Source organism: Condylostylus longicornis, unplaced genomic scaffold, assembly GCF_029603195.1.
Source record: "Condylostylus longicornis isolate FDR11 unplaced genomic scaffold, ASM2960319v2 ptg000113l, whole genome shotgun sequence".
Taxonomy (NCBI): Eukaryota; Metazoa; Arthropoda; class Insecta; order Diptera; family Dolichopodidae; genus Condylostylus; species Condylostylus longicornis.
Genome location: NW_026578081.1, coordinates 397,167 through 424,922, shown reverse-complemented (window position 1 = coordinate 424,922; position 27,756 = coordinate 397,167). Strand labels below are relative to the sequence as shown.

Genomic DNA, 27,756 nt, shown 5'->3' with positions numbered 1-27,756 from the left:
ATTTAAATCAGTCAATTCGAAAATATTTTTACAGCTTTAATATTAAATCTTATTTTGAGTTGGAAATCAAATATTTAAAATATTTTGTACAGCACATACTCGAAAAATTTCAAGAAAATTCGCACTTATAAGAACCTGAAATATTTGCATATTTTTTTGGTTTCGAGTAACCGGATATAAGAGAACAGTAATTAAAACTGTGTCAGATAATATAACAAATTTAATTGAGTGCCAAAAATATAAAAAAAAAAGAATATTTGTTTTCTTTTGCTATACAATAACGGAGTTTTCCTTTAATATTATAGTGTTTCTTATATAATAATCCGACTGTATATACAAGTATACACACATTCTTTTATGATTAAAAACGAAAAATGTGCATATTATGTATGTATTTCAAAAAACAATATTACTTTACATTTTTCAAAATATCGTACGATATTACTTATTTTACTATAGTAAGTACGGAGTAATATTTAAAACGTTTTATTAAATACTAAAAATTTTTGTATTATTTTCCAATAAACTTCTCGAATGACAACATTTTTCACTTGTGCAACCGAAATAAGGTGAAAAATACAAGTTTCTTTTTTTCTTTATATATTTTATTATCGTTTTTGATTTCAGAAATAGCGTAAATCAAAACTAAAGTTCAATATTACTTGGATATCAATTTGCTTGTATATCATTGTTCTTATTTTACTTTATATTTAATATACATACATATGTATTTAAATATAAATTCATATGTAGTGCTTATTTAAACTTCCAAGGTGTAAAAAGATGTCAAGTACTTAATACGGTCTTATATTATTTATTATTATTTAAAATGGGTATATAGAGGTGCACGTTTAGTATTTCGTTGCATATATAAGAATTGTACAAGGTTACTGCTATTACAGTATTGGTAATAAAATGAAAATATAAAAAATAATAAAAGAAAAAAAAATATTTATAAATTGCAAAATTACTTTACTTTAGTTAAAAACTAATAAAATAAATGTGTATAAATAAAAAATAAATTTAAATGTTATAAAAAGTGTGGTATAGCAGAGAAATACAAATACAAAAAAAAAGCAGTTTAAAGACTCTATTTAAGGTATAAGAGCAAAAAAAAAATGTGTGTAAATGAAAACAAATTTTAACTGCACTGTTCCATTTTATTAGTGTATATTATTTTCTTTTTATTATTTAATTGTGCATTTATGGTGTACCCAAGAATTTCACATTTTTTAGCACACACTACACACATTTAAATATTTATGTAAGCGTAGAAATTACTGTCTACAAAATAAAATATTTTTTCCGGCTCTAATTTTTTTGTTTTTTTCTATTTTTTTTTTCGTGCGACTACTATTCATTAGATATTTATTTAATTTTAATTTTCTCATTTAGACTTCCTTTAAAAATTTATTTTATCTTTAGAAAATCCAGTTGGAAGCCAATAACTATGTTATTAAATTTATATTTCAACTACAAATAATTAATTTAACTTTGAATTGCTAGTATTCTTTTGCTAGAAAAAAGAATTTTCATTGTAAAAAATTTGATTCCTAAATTCAATCCAACAAAATATTTGAAATATTCAAAAGAGCCCTTTATGCAATAATCTAAAAAAATTTGAAATGTTTTTTAACAATTCTAAAATAAATGGGCTCATTCCCTGCTTAAAAAGTTGCAGATATAAGAGATTCTCTTATATTTATATCTAAACAGAAAAAATTATTCGCCAAAATACGCAGCATGCGTTAATTGTTATCTTTCATGTCTTATAATTTGAATAAAATTTGTCCCAAGAAAATCAAAGCTAACGCACATAATATCGCACAAAGAAAAATTCAAAATGGTTCTGAATTTTAATAAATCTTAGTTCTAAAAAATAATTAATTAAAATTTTATTAAAATATTTGTTTGTTTACTCTCTTATTAATTTTTTTACTATTTTAGTCGAATAGTGATGCCAAAAATTAAATTTTCTGAACAAAACTCTGAAAGTCTGCTGAGTATATTGTATTGGATCTGACATAAAAAATATATTTTTTGTACGAAAATTAGTGTAGCACAACTTGTCTTGGTTCAAATCCGCTAACTCTTGAGATTATTCAAAATATTATCAGATTAATTCGTTCAATTTACGACTCTATTCCTGTTTTTTTTCTCTATTCCTGTTTTCTTTCCATCAGCGTTTTTTTTTTCGACATACATACATACATAATTTTACTGTTAACACTCTTTACGCATTATAATTTTTAATTCAAAAAAATCTACATTGAGTAGTGGAAATTTCTTGTAATATAAACAAATATCAAAAGTTTCATTATTAAGACAGCTATATTCATCATATCGGTTATTCAATTGATCCGTAAATTATACAGCAAAAAAAAAATAATTTCAAAATTTTAAAAAAATACATTAGCTACCAATAGATTAAGTATATATATTTTTAAAAATAACTAATTTCTATTTCAAAAATGTCAAAACCCCTAACTTCATTCGATTAGCTTTGAAAAGTAAAGAAATTCTTATTAATAATTGTATAAATTATTTTTATATATGTGGGTACAAATATTTTGCTTATACATACTTATACATATACATGTACATAAGATATCCTTTCAGAAAATTTCACTTGTCAACATTTGAGAAAACAAATTTAATCGTTTTCATCCTATACTACTCATTGTATTTAAATATCTACATACATATAAACATATAAGAATATAAAAAAAAATATCACTTATGCTATGCAGAGGTACCAACAATTCTTACATACTTATAGATAGATATAAAAGGATCAGCGATATACACAAGCATGCATACTTCTGTATAGAGTAAATAATTTTTTCCTTTTGGTTGTGTTTTGTTTTATTTGTGATAATTTATTTTTGTATGTCATGAACTTTCTAGTGAATTGAATGAAACATACTTTTGGATTTTAATTCAAGTTTTGGTTTTTTTTTTTTTGTTTTTGCTCTGTTATTTCTTTGCTTGCTTGCCTTTTGAAAAAAAAAAAATCGGCGCCCGACATCCTGGAACCTAAAAAATTTTTCCAGTTTTTCGATTTTCTCATATAAATTTATATAACAATTTGTGATGGTTGGTAGTCAATTTTTATTTTTATTTTTTTTTTGTTTCCTTCTGCTTCTTTTCCTACTGAAAATTTTGCATTTTTTTTTTTCTTCATATCCTTTTGTAAAACGTAAGGATGTACGAAAAGAAGACTTTTTCTTCTATATGCTCAAATGTAAATTGAATAGAACTTCTAATATGATAAGGAAAATATTGGGATGCTTATTAGAAATCTTTTATGACCGTTGCAATTAATTTCATTGCATTCCAATTTTCTAATAAAATTCTTTCTCTTCATAACTTTTATATTAATATTTTTTAATTCAAATATAAATTTTTGGCCGTAACTCAATTTAATCCGGTATTTTCCTGAAACCTAAAGTTTGCCATTGAAAAATATTTTGAAAAAAATTTTATTAATATGAAATATTTTAACAAGATAGTATAAATATTTAATTTTGGGCCGGCAATTATAAAAATATAATTTTCAAAATATACAACTAAATATTGGTATAAATTGCAACTTTAAAACTTAACACCACTAAATTCCCAAAATTTAAAATTGAGCTACATTTATAACCAATTTGTAAGTAGCATTCCCGAATACAGTTTATAAAATTTATGTGATTTTCAAAGATTAAGGATATAATCGTGTTTATCTCGCTATTTGAGTCTGCAAGTGAGAAGATGACGAAAGTGAATATTAATTGTATAATGTAATTTTCGAGTAAGACGACTTCCGTATCGCGTAACTCATTTTTTCCAAAATGTGTAAAAAATTTAATTTTTATTTATTCAATTAGTCTTTCAAAGTGATAGGTTCAGTCGATAATTTAAGAAAATATCCAATTGAATGCGTAATCTCATTGAAATAATTAAATATCCATTAGAAAACAGGAGAATTCTGATTTTGAAATTCTATAATAATTTTTAAATTATTAAAGTTAATTAAAATAATTATATATAAAAACTTTTAATAGACATAATCAAAGAGCTTCTTTTAATAGCTAATAATTCATTGAACTCGATAAATGATTGCTATTTTTCATAATAAATATTTTATTTTCTATAATTAATAGAGCAGTGGCTTTTACAATAAATAAAAGAAAAAAAAAGTTTTCTACAGTACTAAAGAATTTTTCTAATTTTTCAAAAATGAAATAAGCGTGCAAAAAATAGAATAATTTTTTTAGTGTTAAAATAATTAAAATTTAATACTTTTAAAATAAAAATAAAAAGTAAAAATAAATACGTAGTACTTATGTACCTACATAAATATTTAAAAAAAAAACTTTTTTATATATTTTTTTAAATAATTTTTAAAGCTTCATGCAAAATAAACTTTTTATTGGCCACAACCCCACAAATGTCTAAACCGAAAAGAAACATATTTTTAGTTTTTCCTTTTAAATTTTTTTTTTCTTTTTATACTTCTTACTTTTATTTTTTTTTTTTTTTTTACTTTGAATTTAAAAAACATTTTTAAAATTAATAAATTTCGTTTTGACAAGGTTTCAACGCAATAAATTCAAAATTTTTAGTTTTTGTTTTTGGGGTTTTTGTTTTTAAATACAATATTATTGACTAAAAGGAAATAAATTTTTTTGTGGAAATAAATTTCTGGAAAGAATAAAAATTCTTTAAGAAATAATTTGGTTATTAAATGGCAAATTCATAATAAAGCATGGTTATCGAATGCCAAATTATAATTCAAGCAAAATCTTTTTAAGTAAGGTTAACATTTTCTAAACAAAAGCATAGCCAACAATCTTAAAAATTAAATATTTTAATATGATTTTTTAAACTATGGGCGCCTACCATATTTGACGTCACATTTACATTTTACTTTTTACTAAACATTTCAGTAAATAGAATTCTAAAGTCAACTGGTACTTTTGATTGCATTTTGGTAAACAGCAAAATAAAAGGTTGCCCTACATAAACCAATATATAAAGTTTTCATAAATAAGCACCAAAATATAAAGTTTTACATAAGACAATATTTATAAAAAATACAGCAGAGCAACACAAATTTGACTGAAGCTGAACACCAGAGTTGATTTGAATTGAATTTTACTTTGACATTTTGAACAGTACTGAAGTCAAAAAAATTTCGTTAATATGGTAAATTGCAATAATATATTTGTGAAGACGTTTGTTCATATCTGAAGATGGGTACGGCAACAATTTTTTGTTTACATTTAGTAAATAATTTGCCTCTACTATAATAAAATCTATTACTTTCCTAAAATATATTAGTTATCATTGTTAAAAATTGTTTGAAGAACATATTAAGTTGAATAAATTTATTTATGTACATTATGTATATGTATATTTTGTTAGTACACTTCTTAAATTAATGCTTCTTTTTAATTGCTTTCGCATATAAATAATTATACTTGACTCACTCTTCAAATTTCTTCGCCAATGGGTGGTCACAAACTTTATCATATACATAGTATCTTAATATGCACAAATTTATACAAAATTTATGTTTAAGAGAAATTTATATTCAACATGTAAATTGTATGTTTGTAAATATGTATATATGAATTAATAAACAAGTAAAATACACGCTTAAATCTAAAATGAAAAAACTTTTAATTATTATCTTTGATCTTAATCCTATAATAAGTGTATATTCATAAAAGATACAAAATTTAAAGAAAAAATTTATCAATTGACATTTTTACCTAATATTTATGAATTGCCCAATTAAATTTAATAAAAAATATATGAATAAAATAAAAGGGTGTGCATACTGTGTGATTCCTGTAGATTTTTCCATTATATAATTACATTTACATGTTCACGTGTAAACCACAAAGCAAAACATTTATAGTATATATATGTATGTATTTAGATTTATTTCATGTAGTAAAATTATAATATAATATAATGCACAATGTTCACTTATATATAAAAATTTAAAAGAAATTATTGAAAAAGCCGAAAATTTGGCAAATTTTCAAAAATAAATAATGAAAAGTAAAACACTCTTTATGATTGACTCATAATGTTGATGTTTTATTCAAAATATGATATGTGTGTGCTCGAACAATGTATATATATATCATTATTCATAAAATATATGTATATATAGCTAACCTACAATAAAAAATCATTCATCAAGATTTTATCATTAGTTCAGTCTTTTAGTATATATTGTATAAAAATAAATACAATTTTGTAATTTTGTAAGGGATAATTGAAATAAACAAAAATTCAGACAAGTTTGTTGCTTAATTTAAAATTTTATATTTTTAAACAAATTGTTGATACAAACTTATTATGAATTTTAATAAATGTAAGGATGACAATCCGATTAAATAATTATTTGAGTATTATAATATTGAATCAACACTAATGAAAATCTAAATAAACAGCATAAGCGTTAATAGTTATGATGGAAGAATTTCATTCGCAATACATCAAAATTCAAGGCTTTTTTTTTGTGTTATACAAATTTGAATTTCAATTTTCTTCTTAAAACCACATCCACTCTTCTCATTAAATAAAGGAAATGGCAACTTCTATTCAAACATATTTTAAAAAAACAAAGTTTCATATGGATATCTAATCTAAAATATACTATGATTGAGAAATAAAAATCAAATTTTTTAGTTAACACTTAAGAGTTGAGCAATATCAAATTAGATATTATATTGTATTCTAACAACCTCAAATCGGTTGCTTTGCATTTTTGCAAAGAACAACTACTTTTCAATTTAAATTTTAATATCATAATAAAAAACATAAATTCACTCAAACTTCAATAAAATTTTTTTTAAAAACAAAATCAGTGTGCATCGTTGAACAAAATATGTGGGGAACTAAAACTATACCTAAATGCATATTGTATAAGATCTGTTATATTATGTTATTCTAAAAGAAGATGAATGAAAGATGACAATATTTGCTAATTATTGTTGAATAGAATTTAAAGACAGGTTAATTATGAACAATAAGTTAATAAATTGCATTATGTATCAATCATTTTACGAATAGAACATGCTCTTGAACAAAAGATTTTGAAAATTACATCTTAAGTAATGATTTAAATAGTGATAAGCTTATGTCAAATAATAGTGAATCAATTTACAAGCTGATTTTATGATAATTGATAAACATTATACAAAATAATTAAGCACATAAGATTATAATCTAAATTACAAATACAAAATTATAATTTCAAAAATTTTTTTTAAGAATACATTGTATGGTTAACATAATTTTGTCACTGCAAAACTAAAAGAAAACACACATTCTTAATTCAACATTATATTTTATGTTATTTGAGAGTAAACTCATACTTTTTCTAAGCGTAAAGAAACTTGTGCATAGAATTAATACAATTACAAATGCTTGTATATGAAAAGTATAAGACTATTATTAAAAATTATTTCCGTTTTCAATAAAAATTAAATATTTAATTTTGAAATCTATAGTTAAAATGTTTGTGACCACTCTAATCGTGTTACGTTTAAATTTTATTATTTTTCAGTTACATCAAAATTTTTTATTATGAGGCAGAAAGCGCCATACAGATCATACTAAACAATATTAAATATAATTCTTTTTATAAATAAATAACTATATATTTTATATGATTATGTAAGAAAGGTTGGTGTTTTCCGGTTTTTTTTATTCAATTACAGAAAATTCATTTATTTTACAATAATTTTCTTTTTACAAATTCTTTTTTTTTTCTTGAAAAGTTTATTTATTTATAACATTTACAATGCACGTCATTTATTGAATTGACAATTTTCTATTGGAGAAACTATAGTTCCTGTTAATTTATGATAAGAATAGGTCATAAATTTTAGTATATTAATTTGTTTAATATTTTATACATTTGTATTAACAATTTAATTTTACTTTTGTTAGCATTTAGATATTTAGTATGAGATATTAGAGATAAATATATTAAATAAGTATGTGTGTATAATTCAATGATTTTTTTAAAACATAAATTATAAAAATATTTGAAGTTAAATTCGATTAGTTACAAATATAGTAAATTAACAAAAGTTTTAAAATACAATTAAGTTTTGAACAGTTGGAACTTAAGCTAAAACTTTATCAAATAAATTAGATAAAAGTTTGAATGCCATTGTTTTACATTTGTTTTTACAGCGCAAAGTATTGGACACTAATTTATTTTACAAATTAAGTCGATAACATAAATTTCATATCCTGCTGTGTTGAACGATTCTCTATTAGGAATTAGTCTCACTAATATAACAATTCATAATAATTCCGAAAATAGCAATTTAAAATAATTAGGATGGTGGTACCCGCCACAATGATGAAACATTTTGCTTATAAAGTTTTAAATTTCACAATAATTCGTTTTATACTTTTAGACTTGGTCACACGGCGGTTGGCCTTAATTATCTTATAAAACTTTTAAGTTTTCATTAGGATTATTGGAATATATATTTCATATTCTGCTGATGTTGCACGATTCTCTATTAGGAATTAGTCTCACTAATATAGCAATTCATAATTATTCTGAAAATAGCAATTTAAATTAATTCAAGTGGTGGTGGCCACCACAATGGTGGCACATCTTGTTTACGCGACGGTTGGCCTTAGTCAATGAAAAAATCTTATAACCCCTTTAAATTTTCACAGGATTTATTGGAATATACATTTAAATTCAAGCTCTTCCAAATTTTCATAATCTGCATTTTTGTTTTTCCTTATACAGTTGAAAATTTTTTCTGCAAATTTTATTCTAATTTCAAAAAACTTATTCTAATTTTTTGTTACCATCAATTGAGAGATCTGATCACTTACCTGAAATTAAAAGAAAAATAATTTCATTAATTTTATTTGAATAATTAAAATGAATTTTTAAATATGTAATTATATACATTTGTTTTTCTTAAAAGAAAAGTCTACACAAAATAAATATACAAAATTTTAATTAAATTTAATTTTTATAACGTTCATGACATAATAAATATAGTTTACAGCATCTTTGTTCTATTGCAAGAGCACAAACCTCTAAAAGATTTCAATTTAAATTTTAAAATTTAAAGATTATAAGAAGTAATTACAATTTTTCTTCGAATCGGAACAACTTATAAGATTCAATAAATTCATAATTTTCTCTTCTTCTCTTAAAATATAAAATTGATATTTGTATGATTCATAATTATTATATACATATATGAATTAATAAACATGTTTTACGGAAAATAAAGTAATAGTAATATTAAATAATTGAAACAGGATGTTAATAATTTGCAAATTGAGATTAAAGAGAAAAAGAAGAACGAAAAATTTACATAAACGATGATTGTCTCAAGAAGACACCTAAGTTTATATTCATACATGTAACATCTATGGATATATGTAGAACATAAATTATGTTATATAACATGTAAATAATAAAACGCAAAATTTCTACATCATTTTCGATATAACTAATAATAAAATGACATTCAAATAAAGGAAGAGGTCAATGAATTGAAAAGAAAAGGAGAAAAACCAGAAAGAAAAAGTGGTGTTCGACGCAATTTCAAACTGTTACCATAAACTGATAATTCAATTCAAAACGATTATTATGAAGAATTTTATGTGTTAAATTATAAGTAAAATTAATAAAAATGTTTGTTTGCTATTAAAATGGCATTGTAAGTGGGTAGCACAAGAAATTTTATAGTTTGAATAATTTTAATATTTATTTATTCATAGTTTTCAATATTAAAATAAATATTTTTAGGATTATTCTAAAAAAGGAATTTGAAACTTGATTATATTAAGATTCGATTGCAGAAGAACATGTTAACCAATTGCAAAGAATTTGACAAAAATTTCGCGTTATTACGATGAGATCTGCGTGATTTTTAGAAATACTTTTAATATAAATTAAGAATTGAGCCTTTTTTTAATCAATTTCAAGAGTTGATTTCGAGAACGTATAATTTTGCAATTTACTAAATTGGATTCTCTTGTATCTTAATTATATAATACGAAAATTTAATTTTTAGCTTAGAAATGAAATAAATAGTTTGTGTAAAGTTTCCACATATCATTAATTAAGGGACAACTTTTGAATTTGAAGGGTTACACATAAGGAAATTATATGAAACTTCCAAATTGATTAAATATTTCAACAAAACATAAGGTATATGAATTACTTATAGGGATGGGTCAGATAAATTATTTATAATTTTTGAGATACCCCGATAATCTCTTTAGAATATAACGAAATCCCACATATTGAGTAAACTACAAACCATCAATTTCTAATAACATTCTTTCAAAAATTAAGATTTTATCTTCAATCACTCATCGAATTTTCTTCATAATAGTTGCTGCTTAACATACAATATCCTTGTTTTAAGTTCTTCTTTTAAAATCAAATTTTTAAGCAACTATAAATAAGTCTTAAAATATTATCAGATATAAAAATTTTTTAAAATATGAAAAAATTTAAATAAATTAAATTATTATCGTATGTATATAGGCGTTTATCGAATATTTTGTTGATTTTATAAATTAAATTACTCGAGATTACGAGAAACACACCTTACGATAATCAACGAATTTAAAATTTTTATTTCTGATAATAGACAAAATTTTCATATTTTTTTTTACCTATTTGGAAATAAAAATTCGATAAAAAATTAAAATATGTTAAAAAAATAAAATATGGTTGGAATTATAAAAAGAAAAACAGATATTTTTCTTAATAATTTTAAAAATATGGAGTCCGAAATGCTTATAGATAATATTAAGATAAGATAACATAATTTGATAAAAAACTGCCTCAGTAGGAAGAAAGTTCAAATTATCATGATGTTGGAATGTTAGTTAAATTGAATTACGCTGCCCAATGGAATGCATGTTCTTTACATAGTTAAATGAACTTCAGATTGGTTAAGAATTTTTAATTAATTATTTTATTAATCTATACATTTTGTAATAATCATTAATTCAAAAAAGAAACAATAAATAATAAAATCTGTTGAATTTTAACTGGGTGGCATCTTGATTATTATTTATTGGCCCTCTCTTTTAATGCGTATAGAGTCATTTTATTCTTAGAAAATATGAAAATTTTATAAAGAAAAAATTTGAATTGAAATTTTTTTAATATTACCTTAATAAAAAAACAAAGATCAAAAGAGTGATTCATTAGACAAAATAAAATGCCAGAACTAAAGTATATTTATTAAATCAGACTTTTGATATTAGTAATTTTAAAATTAATTAGATATTAATAACAATTGATGCCCACATTTATAATTTTACTCGTGGGTTTGAAATTAATTTACTTTGAAATTAGAAATTTGTAAAATTTCTAATATTAATAATTTACATCCTGAATATTCAACTTCTAAAAGTTAATCTAAAAATCAAAGTGTAACTATCAAATTCCTGCGAATTGTAAAAATTCCACCTTTTCATTTTGGCATTTTTGATTTTGATTCTTTTTACAAGTAAAAATGTTAAATGAATGTTATCCATAATATGTTTTCGGTGATTCATTCACAGTGCATTAGGCAACTTTTTTTTTACACTTTGATGCAATCGACGCCTAATAAGGTCAATATAGTCAATGAATATGCGCCTCTTGCAGGAGCAAATACATATGTGAATAATAATTAAAGTCAAAAAATGAAATCGCTTTAATTAAATGCTAATCAAACTCATTCCCAATTAATTTTTTTTAAAAATTTATTTTCATAATCTCTCTAAAGTGTGATCAAACCACTCCAAGTTGATTTGATATTGACAATTGCAAAAAATCACTTACATAATATGTAAAATCTTATTTGTCAAAATTAAAATACGAAAAACGAAAATGTTAGTTCTAAATGTAAGAAAGAAGCAAAACAATATTGTAAACATATTTTACTACATATTTTGAAGAAATATAAGAAAATCTGAAAATATCGTAAATAGTATATCGTAACTTGCTATATCGTAATTTTTTATGATACCGTATTTCTTACAATTCTGTATGATTTTATTAGTTTGCATATAAATTTTGTGTGCGTAAGTTATTTAAAACCTATTTAAAACCACATTAATATCAATAACCTTTGATATCAAAAACAAAAAAAAAAACCCCTGGAGTAACAACAGCGTTTATTGTTGTTTTTTTAAAAGTTATAAACTGCAGAGTTACAAAAAAACAAATTTTTTTCTTTAAATCTACTTTTAAAACAGTGTAGGTCGATTTTAAATATTTTTCATATTTATATAAATTATTTCAGTTATTAAAACAAGCTATTTATTCCCGCCTGTTCATTTGTTTTTCATTAACAATCTGAAATTAATTAAGTAGAACAGCGATTTACTTATGCATTCAAAAAAAAAAATAATAGAAAAATACTAAGAACAGTAAGTATTTTTCAATATAACTCGGATAATACAATGTTTACGTGTATAATATTGTATAACTATATTCATTCATTAATATTATACTCATTGTAATACACGTACACTTCTATAATAGTCGTCACATAACTCATATAATCGGTAGTTTTCTCTTACATATGTAGATACTTTACTAGAGTTATGAATGAATTTTTAACACTTTTGTTTGCTTATTTTTCCTTACTCGAGCATGGTACATTTTTTTACGTTTTTTTTTTTATTTACAATAATTATTATTAGTTATCGTATAATATTGGAAAGAAGCACCCACATTTTCTTAAAATGTTTGTGTTGTTTTTGTTCTTTACTTTTTTTTTTGCCTTTTATAATTTATATATTTGTTAAAACTCGAATCGAATTTGAATGAATATAAGGTCAAATTTTATTACTACACGAGTATATATATATATTGTGCCAAATAAGTAGGCTTGCTATACAAGCAAGAACATAAATATAAAGACAAAAACAAAATATGTAACTACTTACTGGCATTATATTTTGAAGTAAATTAGAAAAAAAAAATTAAATGAAAGTGTTGAAAAAATATATTACGAGTATACATATACGTATATTATATGATTGTACATACATGTGCTATGCGTCTTAAATACATTTACTTGTGTTCGTTTCTAATGAAAATTAGTTTAATATTGCGCCCACTCTTATAAACCAGAAATTTGATATATTTATATAGAGGCAAAATGTAGTTAATAAGAGGAATATTATTGAAAATACATTTATGTACATAGTAGTCATTTGGCATTACATATTGATGAATAAATTCACCTTCGATATTAAAACAAATATTTATTTGAAATTTGATAACTTAAAATCTTAAATTGTCTAAGCAAAGATATTAGCGTAGTAATTTTAGTTCAAATCCATAGGGTTTTATTATGTGAATTGCATTGAAAAGGAAACAGTATGCATTCCACCTCATTTGTGAACATTTAGGAAATTTAAGTCCTGTAAGATTAACAAGTACAATTTTTAATGAATTTTAACACCCACTTCAATTTGAGCGCCTAATTTTGCAGATGTCAAAAAAGCAAAATTATCTAAACTATAATTGCTATGGTTAAATTTGAAAATTATATTTTTAAAAATAAAATAATATCATATGTATACATACATATATTCTGCACATATTTGTATAAGTATGTGTATGTAAACCATTTATAGAAGACAAATTTCCGGTCGAAATATTTAAAGATAATCTTGAAGCTTATAAAGAGCATTATAAAGAATTCTTTTTGTTTCTAATTTATTTATTTTTATAAAAAATTTATAAAATTGGTAATAAATAAGAATAATAAAAAAAAAATTAGCTATATGTATAAATTTTTGATCTTATGATGTGGTTATAAGCATCTAAATAAAAAAATATTTTAGAGACGACTAAGTCAAATTTATTTTCATTCCATTTTAAGAAACAATGAATTTTTTTTGTAAATTTAAAAAAAAATAATGATAAACGCTTTTGTTTAGAAAATTTGTAACAATTCTCTTCTTAAATTGACATAAGAAAATTTTGAAGTATATCAAATTTCAATAAGACCAGAAAAGTGACTTGACTAATCTTATATTAATATTATTGAAATGTCAAATAATTTTAAAAATAATCAAAGTCAGTGAAAATTACTAAAAAATTTGTGATTTCTGAATTGCAATAAAAATAAATAAAACCCTAAAATTATATCCAAATTTCCATTAAAAATAGGTTTAGAGATTAAATATTACAACGATCTTTCTTTGGCGCACATTTTGTAACAAAAAATTTATTTATAAACTTATTGTAAGCCGGAACAGGAAAATGAATAAATTTTTAATTAAGAAAACAATTACTTAAACGTGCTTAAAAATTAAAATTTAAAGAATCTATATTCTATATACGTCGATAAACGGCCTTCATAATTGGTATTCAAACAGTCAAATTAAAATTTACTCTTATTATTTACTAATAAGAAATTAAATAAAATTGTTTCATCCATATAAAGTGGTGGCAAAATTAATTATTGAAGGCAATAAATAGTTTTCAAGGTGAAAACTTTCTTTTCATATAAATTCAACTATAAAGGAAAGAAGTAACGTGTCAATAATTTTAATTAAAATAATTTTTGTTTTCATTTTTTTTTTTTAAAGAAGTAAGGTAAAACCACCGTAGAACACAAATTTTTGTGGCTTCAAAGTAATTTATGTGGTTTGTATTTCATAAAAAATCATAACAGAGTGTGAAAAAAAAAAGTTTTTTTTTGATTTTTAACAAAGTTGTAATATTTATAAATTCTTACAATATGAAAAATTTGTATAGAATTTTATGGTACAGTAAATAATACGTGTGTGTGTACAAATAAAAGGATGCAATAACATACAACAAAACCCAAGTATGTAAATCAAAATGAAATATCAAAGAATTCACATTAAATTTTAAAATTTGTGCAATTAAATTTTTTAAATAATTTAAAATCAACTTTCTGACAATTCAATTTTAGTGATAAGACTGAAATTTTAGTGACAGAAACGCAGGCATAGAGAAATTTCATGCCGGTAGTTCTAAAAAAAACTCATTTAATAGTGTGTTCCTTCGTTTCCTGTAATATTTACTTATCAGTTCGCTATAATGCAAAATTCTAATTTGAAAAATATTTTTTGAGACTATGCGAAAAATTTGGAATTGAAACGAAAATTTGAAGCGATTTTTTAAATCAGATCCTCTATTTAATTTTGTTCAATTTCTAAATTTACTGACTTGCGTTTATTCCAGACCTTTTTTTGCGATTGTGGAAAATTCTTAAGTTAAGTAAAATAAAATTTAAAAAAAAAAAAAAATGAATAAAAAATTATCAAATTACTTCTGTCAAATTTCTTTCCTCATCTGTCAAACTACCATCTTCATATATCAAATTACTACTTTCATCTGTCTAATTACTTACTTCATTTGACAGTTTTCTTTCTTCATCTGTCAAATTTCAGCTGTCAAATTACTGTCTTCATTTTGTCACTAATCACATATTGCCATATAAACATTTGCAAAACATATTTATTTACTTATATAAATAAATGAAAAACTATTGCAAAATGCAAAATAATGATGATGCATTTCATTTTTTGAACATCAGACAACAAAATAAATATATTCAAAACTGTGAGCAAATCACTCATTAAAAACTTGATTAGTAATCGCTTATTTAACAAGAATTTCCTAAGAAAATTGGATGAATTTCAAATGAAATTATAGAAAATAAAAAAAAAAAACAAAATAACAAAACGAAATTTTTTTTTTGCTATTTTTAATAATTTCATTACTCATTATTAATATTTTTGTATTAACTTACTTTATAACCTACAAACTACACTCAAATTAAAAATGTGTTATATGAAGTCTATATTAATACTTGTCTATATGTATATACATATACATATATATTCATAAGACACACTTTGAAAAAGTTCGAGTAAAAATGCCACAAAAACTTGAAAATTTTTTCATTTTTACTTTCTGTTTATTTTATTTTTTATGATTTCACTGATTGTTTTAACGTACAGGTGATTACGTCATAAATGCGAGATTTTTTTCTTTAAAACTTTTCTGTTTGACCAGTTTTTGTTTTTCTCTTTTGTTTGTTTGCTATTATTGTGGCGTATATTTTCACATGTATAGATCTATTTATAAATTTGAAATAAAAAAAAAAGCTTTTAAAATAAAATATTTTATTTGTTTATACTGTCAAATTGTTTTTTTTCTCTTTCTTTATTATTATTTATTATTATTGTGAAAATAATGTATAAGAATAATTGTGGCTTGTTAATTTTAAACTATGATGATCAAAAAATTAAAAAAAAAATTAATTTCTTGAGCTAATCGATGGTACTTACAGTATAAATAATTATTATTTAATAACGAGCAAAACAAAAGAAACTATCATTTAAGTTGTTTTATTTATTTAAAGCAATTTAGAACAGGTTGAATTCTTCGAATTCCTTGGAATTGACTTCATCTATACATGAGATTTAAACTAGTAAAAAATTTGAATATCAATTTAAAATACTTTATATCTTACAGTTTGACTAAGAAAAATGTATGTAAATGTCAAATACATGGTTTACGTCGTTTGACCTACCTGTTATTACCGACCGCCTTGCGTACAATAAGAGAAATTATGTGATGGCACCAAATTTCAGATGTCGAATTTTTGGTGGCAACACATTTCTCCATAGTAAGGTCTGTCGGTCTGTCTATTTAAATACACGTGTATTTAAAGTTCGATTGAACCGATTTTAATAAAATTTTATTTATTTCAGCTATATAACAGAATGATCTGCTTTTGAGATATGTCAGAAATCGGGGACTGTACTTTTCTGCGAACCAATTTTACATCTTTGGGCATATAAAGAGCTTCACTAGCACCTTCAATTCGCATAATTTTCGAAGAAATTTCAATTATTCAATTTTTTTTCATATATTCTTATTAAATTTTATTCTAAACTTTTTTCTTATAAAATTGTAAGTCTTATTCAATTAAAATTTGCAATATTATGTTATGAGATGAATAATAAAAATAAAACTTGTTTTTTCAAATACACATAAAATATTTATTATGTCATTTCTTACAAGAATAAGAAAGCAAATACTATTAAATACAACATATGTAAAATTATATTTTCTATTTTATTCTACGCTATGGTCACACTACTCTATCTACTACATACTGTGTTAAAATTCGTTGCAATTGTAAAGGTAATGTGCATGTTGTATAGACAAAAAATTCGCTCATCATATTATATTTTGGTATAGGTATACTTTTCGTGACATAACAATAGTATATCTTATACTCTTCAATATTTTACGTAATGTCAACAGCTATAAATGTATGTAATTTAATTTGTGTGTATATATTTATGAAAGAAATACGCATGAAAATTAGAATCAGCAAATTGTTGGTTGCAGAATGAATAGATAAAATTTTACGTCTAATGCAATTAAAATTACAAAATAGAATTTTAGAGTTACTCAAGCAATTAGTGAAAATATATTGAATTATAATTGATTGCAACTCAGGAATAGGTCCAAGATTCCGCATGAAGGGATACTTGTAACCAATACAATATTCTACAGTGAAGAAATCTAAAAATAACCCCGACAAGATAAAAAATCTAATACGACTAAACTATTCCATCTTATTTGTTACAACTACTAAATATTTTTTTAATATGTAAAACCTTTCTGTCTAAGATATCAAAATTTTAACGGTTTTGCAGTAATCGAAATTAATTTTAATTTGCACATTAATAATTCTTGTATTTCAAATTATTCAATTATTTTTTATAATTTGTAATTTTTACAGAAAACATTCAATATTTATATGCGTACCCCTACTTTATTTGTAATTAAAAACGAATTGTAAAGATGCCAAATGTCAATTTTGTTAAAATTTTACAATAATATTAATTAAAATACAATTTATGAAAACTGTCACTACAATTACACTTGTATTAGGGTGTGTGGACTTGAAAAAACAAAAAAAAAAATAAATTAGTTCATTTACCTAAATAAAACGCGGGAGAAGGAGAGGGTTACGAAACAAAAACGCGAAAAGCAAAAAATAAAAAAATAAATTGAAATTAGTTCATCATTTTTGGGGTCCACATGATTTTTTATTGACTTTTTTTTTTTGTATTTTGATCATTTTCTCAAGTTTTCTTTAGGATCTATTGGAAATTTGCCATTCAGTTTTTCAAAAAAAAAAAATAAAAACAATTTAAAGAAAACAAACAACTTTTAAAGAAAATGTGCGTTGGTTTCTGATTTCGTTCTCTTGTTCCCAAAGAAGAAAATGTATGTATGCATGTATGTTTTTTTAATTTTCTATACTCTAATTATAAATTTATTTATAAACATAAATCATAAAGAAATGGTTTTTAGTGGTTTTTCAGACATAATGAATACACTAACAACGACAGAATATACGAACGGATGAAAAAAATAGCAACAAAAAAAAAAGATTTATCTGCAAAACAAAATTTATGTTTTATGCTTAGGTTGTAAAACAAAACATAATTTTGACCTCCTCACCCACAACTAAAGATTAAAATAATTTTAAAATAAAATTCTTAAAAAAATTTTAATTAATTTTTTTTCACGGAACATATTGAATTAAGCTTATATTTATAAAACGTGAACGCATTACATAAATTTCTTTTGTAACATTTACATTGTAATTTTCAAAATATTTAGTATTGCCAAAAGGAAATTAATTAAAATTAATTCGTTAATTAAATCAATAATTAACAAATTAATTTTATTAATTATTTCACTGACATTAATTTCGTCATTCTTTTCTGCTTTTTGGTATTTAATTTTTGTTGTTCATTATATTTCAGTAGTAATTAATGTATAATACGGAAATATTAGTGTAAATAGAGTAGTGCAACCAATATGAAGACCGCTTCCTAATATGTCAAAAATTTTATGTTCACGTAATTCACTCGATTTTGCAAATAATAATAATCTGCAATTGAGTAATTGCAATTGATATTTTTAAAATTATTTCTCACTTACGAATCAACCTTTAACAGTTAGAGTGCCAATCGTCTATTTTCGTCCAATCGAATGTTCCCGAAAAGTGCCGATCGTCGATAATCGTCGATTGCGCAGGCGTCACTTCCCACACACGCTCCCGCGTACAGTGCCCATTTACCGGCCGTGTTTTCTCTTCACACTGTAAACCTAACTTGTGTTATTCTTTGAAGTAGATATTTTTTTGCAAATAATATTTTATTTTATTGATATTCAACGATTCTTATATGTAAAATGCCGCGGTCAAATACTTCGCGAAGTTTCTCGTCCGAAACTTGTGATAGTTCAAGTGATGATTATACTGACCAAAGTAATGATGTGTCACTGTGTGGTCTGTAGTCACAAGGATGGTGCGGGACTACGTCGATCAACATGGATCTGCATTCGGTGTAAGAAAGGGGTGCACACCGAATGTTCAGGAAAACACAACTATTAATTTTTATTATTTCATGTTTTTTCTTCTTCTTTTCTAAATAAAATATTGTCTTCATTATATTGTTTACTTTATTTCAATAACTACTATAATTCTTCAAAAAAACACAGAAAAGATCAAGAAAATCAGTTAATTATCGATGAAAATTTAGAAGTTCTAAGATTTTTTTTTTTAAAAGTCATTTTTTACACGGCATTTGAGGTAAAGATATGCAAATTTTTGGCACTCAAACGGTTAAAGAAATGCAAAAAAAAAAAATAAAACTAAAATACTAATCAGTTGCGTTGGGAACGCATATTAAAATTTCTGACGCGTACGTCATTTTGTTCGTGTTGGAACTCATGATCAACCTCAGTTACACGCTTTCATATACCGGAAATCGTCGAAATTTGTTTTGAAAATGAAATTTGATTTAAGGTTAAATATTATATGGAGTATCAAAATTACTATTAATAAAAAATTATATAAGGTCTCTAACGTCAATTACGTAAGATTATAATGCCACTTACGTCATTAAATTCTCTTGGTGTAAGCATTTTTATATAACTTTTAAGAAAAACTTAAGAACTTATACGCTTATATTCTTCCAAATTTAAATATAGGTTTCATTGACTTCATAATTTTGAACTAACACAACACGATAATAACCTATTTTTATTTTTGTATATCATTCCATAATGAAAAATCTATTTTAAATTTTGCATTATATTGGTAGATATACCGATATTATTCTTATATAAAAGGTATTTAACTGATATTTAAAAAAACTTTCAGGGTTTGCACATATTTATTTAAGGTTTGGCAAATTAAATTAATTTAGTAGACGCTAAAAAATTCATGTTTATTTATGTTAAATTGTTAAATATCACGATTTTCTTCAATTTTTTTCTTGAATATTGTTTCGTAAATTTTGTGATTTTGTTTTTTTTTTTGTGTTATCGTTCTCGTTTTTGGGTTTTATTTTTCATTTTTGGGTATATTTGTAATGTTTACTTTTTAAGAAAATCAGGGGCGCAATTCACACAATATAAAATTATTTTCAAAACACAGGTTTCTACATTTTTCAGTTGACTATTTCATGAAGCTTCTAGAAAAATGTTTAGCATAAACATTTAAACCTTAAAAAATAATTATTAAAAAGATTAAAGCTTTATTCTAATATAAATGTATCGAAAATTATTACTGTAAGAATTTCCCTTAAAATTATGCATGATATGGTAAATAATATAAATTTAAATTAATATAACGTTACATAGCCAAAACAAACTCACATATAAAATTTATTGAAAATCAGTTCAGCCGAACTTAAGACACACGCTAGCACACACACAGACAGACAGACAGGCCGACACCTCTTGAAAAATAGTTTATTTACGCTTCCATACTATGGAACCGCCTTCTCACCAAAAACTCGATATGCAAAATTTGTTGCCATCACGTAACCTCCCCTTAAGCAATGCGGTCGGTAAAAAAGACTAAACTCTGGGTAGTATATGAGTTACAAAATAAATCGTTTTTATATAATAAACCGAATTGCCCCTGATTAAAAAATTATTTTCATATAATTTGAGTATTTCACCAAATTGAAAAGCGTCCTTGTCCTCTTTTTCTTTGTCTTAAGATATACACAGTTGAAAATGGAAAAACAAAAATAAAATAGGAGAACGAAAAAATTTTCTTCAATATTTAGTATTTTCAATTTTTTTTTGGCTCTTCTTTTAGATTTTCTATTTGCTTTTGATTTGTGACGTTTTCATATTTCTGCATTTCGATTTATTTCTGTTTTCTACACTTAACCTCTCGCCTATTAATACAAACTTCTTGTTTTCATTGTTTTAAATCTAAATTTTTACAGTTAAAGAACACTCCTTATTTTTATTTGTTTTTGCTTCTTATTTTATTTCTTAATATTTTCAGTTTTGTTCGCTATTTAATTTTCAAAATACAGCGGACATCTAAATTGACGATTTTATAGCAGTTGTCGTTAATCATCGTTTAACATCGATGTTTTATTTTTTTTCCTTGTATTGCCTTCAATAATGCTTTCTAATCAAGTTATTCACAATTTTTGCTTACAATATTAACTAAAAATAAGCAAAAATTAGGTTAGCAAATTTTTTTGAAATGGGAAATGACATCACCATTTGTCATTTATATTACTTTAAAAAAAAAGAGAAAAACTTCAAAATTATAAAATAAAATACATATGTAGGTACAATTGTATATATGAGAACGACAAAAAGGTAAATGAACAACACGAATAGAAAACCAATACAGCACAAAACAAAAAACGCAACCAAACCTTCAGGTGTGCAAATAATTTTGTAAAAAAAAAAACAAACATACAAATACGAGCAAATATTACGTAATATTATGTATAAGAAAATAATTTTTCACTTACAAAAATACTTGAAAAAAAAAACAATAAAATTAAAGAATATTTTCAATTTTATTTTATTTTTTATTCTGTACGAACATTCAAAATACGCAATTTATAAAATGGTATAATTTGTTTCCGTCTTCAGTTTTAACAAAATGAAATACACGATTTATGAAAATTCATGCAATTAGTGAGAAGAGTAGTAGAGAGTAACCAGAACTTCAAAGAGTACAGTAGATTAACTTGTTGTTAAAAATATAGAAGAACAAACAGCCAAAATATTCTGTTTTGCAATTTCTTTCAATTATTCAATTGTCAAATAAATATTGTAGAACATAGGTAAAGAGTTTCAGTATCAAATTTTGACAAACAATTGAAAATTTTTATCCAAAAAGACTGACAAAATGAAGATAAGAAAACTCGCTTTTTCTTATTGCTTCCTAAAATTTTAAAATTTTATATTTTATTCTTTTACATCGGACAGTTGACAAGCACAACTCTACTTTTTTTTTTTCAATTTTCTTATTGTTTTCTAAATGATATTAAATTGTTTTTCACTATATTAAGAAGATTTCATATTTTTTTTCTGTTCTTCGTACAAAAATCCAATTTATAAAGAAACCCTTCTATATACATATACTTAAAACAATAAGAGCAACATTGAAAAATATTTATAAGATTTAAAAATAATTAAAAAGTAAACTAAAAATTATTGTTACAAAAGGTCAGTCATTATTTTTGGAACAATTATAACACAACATTTAAAAAAAAAAATTGTAGGATTATACACACATTTTATACAATTAAAAATAAGTACATGTTAATATGTATGTACTTAAAATATAATTTATTTTTAAAGTTGTACGTAAATTTGTTATACACTGTGTAGCAGTCATAATTGATTTAGGCCTGCGCGAAGAATGAAAATTTTTTAAAAAAAATGTTATATGTGATCGAAATATAGTCAATATTTTGTACTGTACAAACAGTTTATGTATATATACAAATCTTTAAACATAAATTTCGAAGCGTATGCAATTGTACTATTTGCATATAGATATACAAAAGTAGCTAAATTTTTTTCAATTATTCAATTTAAAAGCGATTCAATAAATTCAATTCTATAAAACAAAAAAAAATTACAATTAAGTATGCTGAAACACAATTGAATACAAATAATATTGTTTATTCTTCACTTGTTGTTAGATTTTTGTTTAGCAAATTAAAAAAAAAAAATTCTGATCAACACCTTGAAATGGCGCCTCATTAATTATAATTAAAGTAAATATGTGGAACGAAATTAGAATAGATAAGTATGACTATGTAACTCGGTTTAATTATTTAAAAGCAGTTGAAGGAAACCTTTATTATAGTAATTATTTTCTATTATTGTAAGGAAACTCTGATACTAATCCCATTAAAGTATAATTTATTTACTTTGATATGTACATATAACTCTTAAGATTTTCGGACTATAAAAAACGAGGGCCTGCAATAAATTATTTATTAATACTAATTGTTTTATTAGAATATTACATTTAGCACAATTGCAACCGCATTTGGAATTTAAAATTACCGCTAATATACCGAATGTCAGACAATTTTAATATGAATTTGAAAAAATATTTTATGTTTAAATAGCGTATTTCTTGTGTTGTTAAAATATTTTAGACCAAGACAAGTGATATTGAAATTTTATAATTATATTCAATAAATTTATTCCAATTCAATATTACTCTAAATTCTTATTCTATCTAAGTACTTATTTTGATTCAATATCATTTACAATATATATATACATAGCTATGTAGCTAATAGAATGACATTTAGAATATAATTAAAATTTATTTCCAACTTCAATTTTTATATATGTATAAAATTAAAATGACGGAAATGAATATTTAATTTAAATTGAAAAAATAAAATCAATTCTAGATTTAAATTTCAAGTGAAAAAGAAAAAATGTTGCTAATATCAGAAAAATTAATTAATTTTTTACAATTACCCCGTTTAAATTGTTTAAAATAAATGTTTTGAATAAATTTTGCAATAGTTCTATCATGCTATTAAAATTTTATGTACCTACTTATTGAAATTAAAACCTACAGCAAATTCTAGTGAATTCAGTATTGTGAATTTCGTATTTTGAAATTGTTATACTGCCTACATTATACATATAAATTTCTAGTACAGAATTCAAATGAACCCAAATAATTTTGCAGAGAAATTTTTAACATACAAATAAAATTCAATTCAAATTTTAAAGTATTAGAGCACTAATTGCAATTTTATGCTAACGTTAAGAGAAAAGAAATCCTAGACACTGTTAAGAATATTTTTAAATATTTTTTGTGACTGGAAACTCCAATGTATAAACGGTTGTTGTTTTACAGAATCACATAATGCCAATTTTTAATTTTCAATTTTTAAAATTAAAAGAAAACAATTTTAAATGTAGTTTTTCCTTTCCGAAATAAAAAAGACAAAATCCCCACGCTTAATTTATTAATAAAAAATTTATTTTTATACAAAGTACCTAGGTGCATACATTCATATATATACACGATTTACGTGTGTTTGCATAAATATTAACTTATGTGAATAACGTTGCCAAACCGCTTGAAATCTTGTTATACTCTTGTACATATTTTTATTTTATTATTTTTAATATATACAAATTTATTTCTGTTGATCTCCCATCATTCATCAAAACTAATAAAGATTTTTCTTTATATTTTTAATTCTAAAAATAAATTTACTGAAGTATAGCAAAAATAAACAAATAAAAATTAAAAAGAAGAAAAATTATTTCATAATTTTTTTTTTCTTATTTAACTCTACAATAAAATTGTAGAGAAATTTTCATATATTTAACATGATAATAAAGTCACTCAAATGTCCAAAACCAAAATGAAAAACAGTGATATTAAAGCAACAATAACTTATCATAGAATAATTATAGAAACAAAAATAAAGAAGATTTATTTTTTTTAATCTTATCACATAAATTTTTAAGTTTTTTTTTTTATATAAATAAAAAGAAAATAAAATAAAAATTAAAAATAAATTAAAAAATAAAATAAAACAAGAAAAAAAACAAGTGTGTCTAAATCCTAGGCGCTTAAATTCCTAACATTTGAATCAAAAAGGGAAACAGAGAAAGAGAGCAGATAAAATTACGTTCAACTTAAAATCATCAACAATAACAACAAAACAAAGAAATTTCAGTAAAACCTAATTATAATTAATTAATATCAACCTAAATATGGATATATAACTAAATAACTACATTACATAATATGTACACATGTACAGTGTATGTATACAAGTGGTTCATATAAAAAAATATTCTATATAAAAGTATGCACATATAATGCATAATATACAAAATAAACAAAAAAAATGATAACGTATGTTGTAATTATTTTATGACTAATTTTAAATTTTCTTATTTTTTATATTTTTATGTCAAATTCCAAATGTGAATATATAATAAACAACACACACAGGAAATCATAAGTCAATATCACGTACAAATAAATAATTACATTCTTATCACATTAAATATCACATTCATATTTATTACAATACACAACTACATTGGAATTCAACGATATTATAAAATATAAACCATTTATCAGCGGATAAGTGTTAATGCAGTACGTTGTACTTAAATAATATATAGCGGGTCATATATACATAAATATAATATATATTTATATATGTATATATACAGGTGTATTTATAATTTTATGAAATTGTATTACATCACGTAATTAAAAAAAAAACCTTTAAGAATATTTTATAAAATAACTACGTTACACGGTTAAAAATTAATTCAAAATTTAAACATGCAAAAAAAATATATACAAATTTTTCTGTGTATATAGCCCCTAACATAATTAAGTATGTATATTAACATTATGTTTTTGTATACGTTTTATTACTTAATTTTAAAATTTGAGATCATATTCAAATCACATAAGATATTATTTGAATTTTAAATTTCAATTTAGGTGCCTACATATTTATTATTATTAATAATATTCAAAACATGAACTCTTTCTAATTAAATTCTTAATGAATTTGAAATTTCGCATAAGTAATATTTTTTGATTCTATAATCAATTTCTTTCAAATACTCCAAATGATATTAATGAAATTTAAAAGAAATTTAAAATATTTTTTGCTTCCAAGATTTTCTTTCATTTAATACCATAATTGTAATAAAAAAATAAACAAGACTTAATTGAAATTGACGAATCGTACACATTTTTAAATAATATGGTTCATATATAAATAAATAAATATTATACTTGTAGTATTTCGAGAATTGAGATATTGTACAGTCATATACTTTTCTTTTTATGACACATCAGTGAATCATTGAAAAAAAAAACACCGGTTTATTCTTAAAGGGAATGAAAAATGAGATTCTTCAAGTAATTCATGCTAACCCAATATCCTAAATCCATTAACATTATTGGCACAAACTGGCAACTACTTATTACAAGTTTAATACAATAATTTTGAAATTATTAGTTTGCAAATAATTCTTATGTTACTAGCTAGCTACTTACATTTAAATATTTGAACAGCAAGAAAATATTAAAAAGTTTTAAATTTTTTTTTTTTTAATTCAAAATTCAAAATAATATTTTATTTGCACAAAATATTTTTAATTTTAAAATTCTAACAAATTGAATTTATTTTTTCTCGAATTTTTTAAAATTAAATTTTTAACACATTTTTTTTTACACAAGTTTTCTTATAGATAAAACACTGAAAATACACAGAAAAAAATTAAAAATTTTTTAAAAGTATCTAAAAAAAAAATTATTTTTGTTTTTTTTTTATAAAAACTGCAAAAATTATTATTTCCACCCTTCAGTTTTTTTTATATTTAATTTGAATATTTTTTTATATATTTTATTTTTTATTTAAAATTATCTTTTATTATTTTAATATTTTCCTCTTTTTATTTTATTTTTTTGTATTCTAAATATAAAATCAATAATTCAAAATTGAATGAAAAAATGGGAAATCTTTTCAACAAAAAAAAAAAAAAATAAAATGAAAAGAGAATGAGAGAGCAAAAGAGAGAGAGAACGCGATAAGAGAATTAGTTTGACATTTTGTACCATTTGAACATAAATGACTATGCAAAGATTATGTAAAACAAAAACAAAAATAATATTAAAATAGTTTCAAGTATTCAAGTGTTACCGTTTTCAAAATAATATTTTTACTGTTAATTTGCTCAATTTTATTATTTTTGTTATTTTTTTTTATTGTTATCATTAATTTGTACAATACATACTTTAATTCTTCTCCTATACTTCAAAATTAAATGAATTCATTATAATTCAAACAATTCAAAAAAATATTAAACTAATTAGTGTAGAATTTTTAATATTTTAAATAAAAATAAAAAATTCATTTTGAAAAAAATCCATATGATTTTTGTACACTCTTAATTTATAAATTCCGTTATATTACAAAATAACTAATGCGCAAACACCAAAATTAGCAATAAAAAAAAATAAAAACAAATTTTAATAAAAATTCTATAGTAACAAAAATGGTATTTTTTCTCAATTTTTATGTAATTTTTCTCGGAAAAATTCATGAAAAGTCTACAGAGAATAATAATAAAAAAAAAAATCCAAATTAAGTATTTTAAAGAAAATAAAAACAATTAGAATAAAATTTCGTCAATAAAATATAAAACACACTTATTCACACTAAATACCGTATATCTATTTACGAATCAATTTAACACTAAAATTTCTCTCGTGCTCTTTTCATCCTTAATATAAATTAATAGAGAATCATAATATCCTTTTAAAAATATAAAGGATACCTGATGATTACATATAATTACAAATATATTTT

At 22.8% G+C, this 27,756-nt stretch overlaps 1 protein-coding gene across 4 annotated transcripts in view; it reads right to left on the bottom strand.

The window, feature by feature from the left end:
- The window catches only part of LOC129614605 (talin-2), a 94,987-nt gene that overhangs the window by 57,242 nt on the left and 9,989 nt on the right, over positions 1-27,756 (bottom strand). The window lies entirely within an intron of this gene.